This window comes from Arachis hypogaea, chromosome 3, assembly GCF_003086295.3.
Source record: "Arachis hypogaea cultivar Tifrunner chromosome 3, arahy.Tifrunner.gnm2.J5K5, whole genome shotgun sequence".
Taxonomy (NCBI): domain Eukaryota; kingdom Viridiplantae; phylum Streptophyta; class Magnoliopsida; order Fabales; family Fabaceae; genus Arachis; species Arachis hypogaea.
In genome coordinates, this window is record NC_092038.1 from 72,082,148 (window position 1) to 72,088,707 (window position 6,560).

At 30.7% G+C, this 6,560-nt stretch overlaps 1 non-coding gene across 1 annotated transcript; it reads left to right on the forward strand.

Annotated features, from left to right (window-relative positions):
- The first annotated feature begins 233 nt into the window (after positions 1–233).
- On the forward strand, positions 234–337 carry LOC112793361 (small nucleolar RNA R71). The gene has a single exon (XR_003198057.1). It is a non-coding gene; the product is annotated as a small nucleolar RNA R71 (small nucleolar RNA).
- The last annotated feature ends 6,223 nt before the right edge of the window (positions 338–6,560 follow it).

Genomic DNA, 6,560 nt, shown 5'->3' on the forward strand with positions numbered 1-6,560 from the left:
GCATTCAGAGCATCAATTTCAAGAACTCCCTTCCTTTGAGGCGTCCCATTATTCACGGAATTCCTCTCAGAAGTGTACATGAACTGGTTATTTGCAACCATGTCAATAAGTTCTTGAGCTTCTGCAGGCGTTTTCTTTAGGTGAATGGATCCACCTGCAAAATAGTCCAATGACATCTTAGGAACTCAGATAGACCATAATAGAATATATCTATCATGGTCCATTCTGAAAACATGTCAGAAGGACATCTTTTGGTCATCTGCTTGTATCTTTCCCAAGCTTCATAGAGGGATTCACCATCTTTTTGTTTAAAGGTCTGAACATCCATTCTAAGCTTGCTCAGCTTTTAAGGAGGAAAGAACTTAGCCAAGAAGGCCGTGACCAGCTTATCCCAGGAGTCCAGGCTATCTTTAGGTTGATAGTCCAACCATGCTCTAGCTCTGTCTCTTACAGCAAAAGGGAAAAGCATGAGCCTGTAGACTTCAGGATCTACTCCATTAGTCTTAACAGTCTCACAGATCTGCAAGAACTCAGTCAAGAACTGGTAGGGATCTTCTGATGGAAGTTCATGAAACTTGCAGTTCTGTTGCATTAGAGTAACTAATTGAGGTTTCAGCTCAAAATTGTTTACTCCAATGGCAGGAATTGAGATGTTTCTTCCATCAAACTTGGACGTAGGTGCAGTATAATCACCAAGCATCCTTCTTGCATTATTGTTGTTGGGTTCGGCTGCCATCTCCTTTTCTTGTTCAAAAATTTCAACAAGGTTGTCTCTGGATTGTTGTAATTTAGCTTCTCTTAGTTTCCTCTTCAGAGTCCTTTCAGGTTCTGGACCAGTTTCAACAAGAATGCCTTTTTTCTTGTTCCTGCTCATATGAAAGAGAAGAGAACAGAAAAAGAAGAGGAATTCTCTATGTCACAGTAAAAAGATTCCTTATTGTTAGTAGAAGAAGAAGGGAATAAAGAAAGGAGAATCCAAACACAAGGGTGAGGATAGTGTCAGATTCTTGAGATGAAGAGAAGTGTTAGTAGATAAATAAATAAATAGAATAAGATGAGAGAGAGAAATTTTCGAAAATAATTTTGAAAAGGAGTTAGTGACTTTCGAAAATTAAGATAAGGAATAAAATTAAAATTGAAATTTAAAACAATTAATTAATTAAAAAGAATTTTTGAAAAAGAGGGAGGTATTTTCAAAAATTAGAGAAAGAAAAGTTGTTAGGTGGTTTTGAAAAAGATAAGAAACAAACAAAAAGTCAAATAGTTAGTTGAAAAAGATTTAAAAATTAATTTTGAAAAGATAAGAAGATAAGGAGTTAGAAAAGATATTTTAAAATCAAATTTTTGAAAAAGATAAAATTTTGAAAAAGATATGATAAAAAGATATGATTAAAAAGATATTGTTGAAAAAGATTTAATTTTAAAATTAAAATTAATTACTTGATTAACAAGAAACTAAAAGATATGATTCTAGAATTTAAAGATTGAACATTTCTTAACAAGAAAGTAACAAACTTCAAATTTTTGAATCAATCACATTACTTATTAGTTAAGTTTCGAAAATTTGAAATAAAATTAAGAAAAAGATTTTGAAAAATAGTTTTAAATTTTCGTAAATTAATAAGAAAAATGAAAAAGATTTAATTTTTGAAAAAGTTTTGAAAAGATAAGATTTTTAAAATTTGAAAATTTGACTTGACTTACAAGAAACAACTAATTTTTTTTGACTAAGTCAACCCAAATTTTCAAAATTTTGAGAGAAAAAAGGAAAAGATATATTTTTATTTTTGAATTTTTAATTATGAGAGGGAAAAACATAAAAAAAATGACTCACAACATGAAAATTATGAATCAAAACACATGATGCATGTAAGAACACTATGAATGTCAAGATGAACACCAAGAACACTTTGAAGATCATGATGAACATCAAGAACATATTTTTGAAAAATTTTTTATGCAAAAAAATATGCAAGACACCAAACTTAGAAATTTGCAATGCTTAGACACTATGAATGCACAAATGCATATGAAAAACAACAAAGAACACAAAACAAGAAATTATCAAGATCAAACAAGTAGACTTACCAAGAACAACTTGAAGATCATGAAGAACACTATGAATGCATGAATTTTTCGAAAAATGCAAGAACAATATGAATATGCAATTGACACCAAACTTAAAACATGACACAAGACTCAAACAAGAAACACAAAAATATTTTTTATTTTTATGATTTTATTTTATTTTTTTGTATTTTATTTTATATTTTTCGAAAAACATATAGGAAAAGGAAAATAAGAAATTCAAGATTTTTAAGAAAAATTCTAGTAATCTTTCAATGTTAGCCTAAAGCTCCAATCCAAGAGTTGGGCATGGCTTAATAGCGAGCCAGCTTTAGGATATAAATCAGTCATACAACAACTGATATTTCAATTAAATTGCCTCTATGCTGATGGTTGGAAGCCTCAATCCAAAAGAATTTGGATATGGCTTTACAGCCAGCCAGGCTTCAACATGCTTCATGAAACACTAGAATTCATTCTTAAAAATTTAGAATAATTTTCGAAAACAGATGAGAAATAATTTTTTTTTCGAAAATAGGGATAAATTTTTTAAAAAATATTTTTGAAAACTTTTTGAAAAGAAAATAAAAAAAGAAAATTACCTAATCTGAGCAACAAGATGAACCGTCAGTTGTCCATACTCGAACAATCCCCGGCAACAGCGCCAAAAACTTGGTGGACGAAATTGTGATTCATACTTAAATTGTTATTCGAAATTGATTGTGCCAGGTAATGGCCCCAAAAACTTGGTGCTCAATACCATGGTCTAAACATAATTTCACAACTTCGCTCAACTAACCAGCAAGTGTACTAGGTCGTCCAAGTAATAAACCTTACGTGAGTAAGGGTTGATCCCACAGAGATTGTTGGTATGAAGCAAGCTATGGTCATCTTGTAAATCTCAGTCAGGCGGATAATAAATGGTGAGAGAGTTTTCGAATATTAAGAATAAATAAACTGAAAATAAAGATAGAAATACTTATGTAAATCATTGATGGGAATTTTAGATAGGCATATGAAGATGCTGTGCTCCTTCTGAATCTCTGCTTTCCTACTACCTTCATCCAATCCTTCTTACTCCTTTCCATGGCAAGATGTATGTAGGGCATCACCGTTGTCAATGGCTACATCCTATCCTCTCAGTGAAAAAGGTCCAAATGCTCTGTCACGGCACGGCTAATAATCTGTCAGTTCTCGATCATGTTGGAATAGAAACCCTTGATTCTTTTGCGTTTGTCATCACGCCCAACAATCACGAGTTTGAATCTCGTCACAGTCATTCAATTCCGGAATCCTACTAGGAATACCAGAGACAAGGTTTAGACTTTCTGGATTCTCATGAATGCCGTCAATTCTAGCTTATACCACGAAGACTCTGATCTCACGGAATGGAAGGCTCGGTTGTCAGGCGAGGGCAACCATGTGTCGTGCATCAGGAATCCAAGAGATACACACTCTAGCTTTCGCTTGTAGAACGGAAGTGGTTGTCAGGCACGCGTTCATAGGGACGGATGATGATAAGTGTCACGGATCATCACATCCATCAGGTTGAAGTACGAATGGTATCTTAGAACAGGAATAAATCGAATTGAATAGAAAATAGTAGTAATTGCATTAAAACTTGAGGTACAGCAGAGCTCCACACCCTTAATCTATGATGTGTAGAAACTCCACTGTTGAAAGTACATAAGTGATGAAAGTCCAGGCATGGCCGAATGGCCAGCCCCCAAAATGTAACATGAATTCAAAAATAGAGAGAAGGATCTATGGTCAAAAGACCGAATGGTCAAAGACACCGAATACAATAGTAAAAAGTCCTATTTGTACTAGACTAGCTACTAGGGTTTACAAAAGTAAGTAATTGATGCAGAAATCCACTTCCGGGGCCCACTTGGTGTGTGCTTGGGCTGAGCTTGAACTTTACACGAGCTGAGGCTTCTTTTGGAGTTGAACGCCAAGTTGTAACGTGTTTTTGGCGTTCAACTCTGGTTCGTGATGTGTTTCTGGCGTTTAACTCTAGAATGCAGTATGGAACTGGCGTTGAGCGCCAGTTTACGTCGTCTAATCTTAAATAAAGTATGAACTATTATATATTGCTGGAAAGCTCTGGATGTCTACTTTCCAACGCCATTGAAAGCGCGTCATTTGAAGTTCTGTAGCTCCAGAAAATCTATTTCGAGTGCAGGGAGGTCAGAATCTAACAGCATTAGCAGTCCTTTGTCAGCCTTTTATCAGAGTTTTGCTCAGGTCCCTCAATTTCAGCCAGAAATTACCTGAAATCACAGAAAAACACACAAACTCATAGTAAAGTCCAGAAATATGAATTTAGCATAAAAACTAATGAAAACATCCCTAAAAGTAGCTAGATTATACTAAAAACTATCTAAAAACAATGCCAAAAAGCATATAAATTATCCGCTCATCAACTGACTGAACCAAACCATTTTTTAAATCCCTGGTTTGCTACTCCCCCTCAAAACAGTGTCGTTTTGATCCCAAAAAAAACTTCCTAATTTCAGAATGACAAAAATAGAGAAACTTGAACCCACAACCCACCTACACACCCATGGCTCGTCCTTTACACTATACAACCTCAGAAATGAGGAACCCAGTATCGCCAAGATTCACGGACCAATCATCCAGAAACTGTCGTTGTCGCCGGCGTCGTAGTTTCATCGTTAGTCGTTACTTCTGCTCGCGAAGATCATTGTCGTCTCTGCTCGGTGCTTGCCTCTCCACTCAATTATCACAGTTGCTCTTGCCATGGCTGACTTTGTCGTTGTTTCCCTTGCCGTCGCTCGTCAGACATCCCTATGGTAAGTACTTAACTGGTTTCACTGCTTGTGCTTGCTTATGAGTTATGATTTGTGAAGAGAAAAAGGAAACTTCTAACGTAAGAAAAATATTTTAAGATCCTTAATGGACCAGAACAAATTAAGAAATTGTGAAAAATATGGGGTTGTTTTGAAATATAATATAAAAGTAATTAGTTTCTACATGGCTACCATATCCATATGATCATCACGTGTGTTCAAAGAGAATTCAAAACTCATACATATCACCCTCCACACATGTTAATATCAATAATAATAAAATTTATTATAATTGTAATAAAAAAATTTGTCTCTTTAAAATGAATGTTAAGAAAAAAATTTATTTTTTTAAATTGAATTCTGTATAAATTTTATTTTTTTATAATAAAATTTAAATATTAATTTCTAATACAACCAAATATCTTTAAATTCAAAGGATAGTATTTTTTTAAACTAATACTAAAAATTTATTTTTATTTAAATTTTAAAAAGAATACCTTAGTCATTTAAAATGAGTATTTTAGTCTTGTTAAATTAAATTCAAATTTTTCATTTCTAACACGATCAAACAATATGAATTAATTTTATAATGGTGTTTTAATTTCTTTTAAGATTAACCTTAAAATGTTATTTGTTCTTTTAAAAATTAAATTATATGAATATTTTAATTGTTTCAAGTGTTAAATTTAATATTAACTATAAAATATTTTAACCTTTTTAATATTAAATTAAAATTTATAAGTGTTAATAAATCAAATAATATTAATTATTCATATAAAAGATATTATATTAATTTTAAAATTATTACATAAAGAATATTTCAGTATTTTAAATTTAATGCTAATTAATAAAGAGTTTTTTTTGGTGAAAAAAGTATAATTCAATCCTTGTACGACCAAAAAATAAATAAACATAAGGTATAAGGTAGTTGGTTGGAAATAGTAGATTGTAGTAAGTGGGCTCAAATTTGGATATAGGTTACTGAACTATTTTGCAACTATTTTGCAGCTAAAATAAAATAAAATAAAATCAATTTTTTTACGTATAAAAAAATTGAGTTATGCAAAATTAATACTATTAGGCATAAAAAATTGGATTTTTATATTAAAAATTGCAAAATATTATTTTACTTAATTTTAAATAATTATAAGACCCCCCTTAAAATTTTTGGGGGTTTAATCATATTTGATTATATTATACATTATAATTTTAATTTGAATTTTAAAAAGGCTAAAATTTTAATTTTACTACAAAATGATAAAATATTCTTTAAGCATTCAAGTAAAAATATTAAATTATCTATTTCAATGGTCATATTTTTATATGAATTATTTATATATATAATTTAATAAATAAAATTTATTAATATCCATCTAAAACTATTATATAATTTTATTAATTATTAAAAAAAGTATTTTTTTATGAATAAAGTTCAACCAAGTTAAACAACAAGACTAGAAATAATACTAGCTATAATTTATTTTTATTATGTTAGACCAACTTGATTAATAAAAAAATTTAGATGTATAATATTAATCTTATTAAAATTATCTAATTATATTTATGCAACTTAAACTTTCAGAGGAGATTATTAATAATATATTATTGGTCAAAAAACATATTAATGATTCTAGAGTTTAGATAACTTGATGTGAATATTTTTTTTATTTTATATTAACT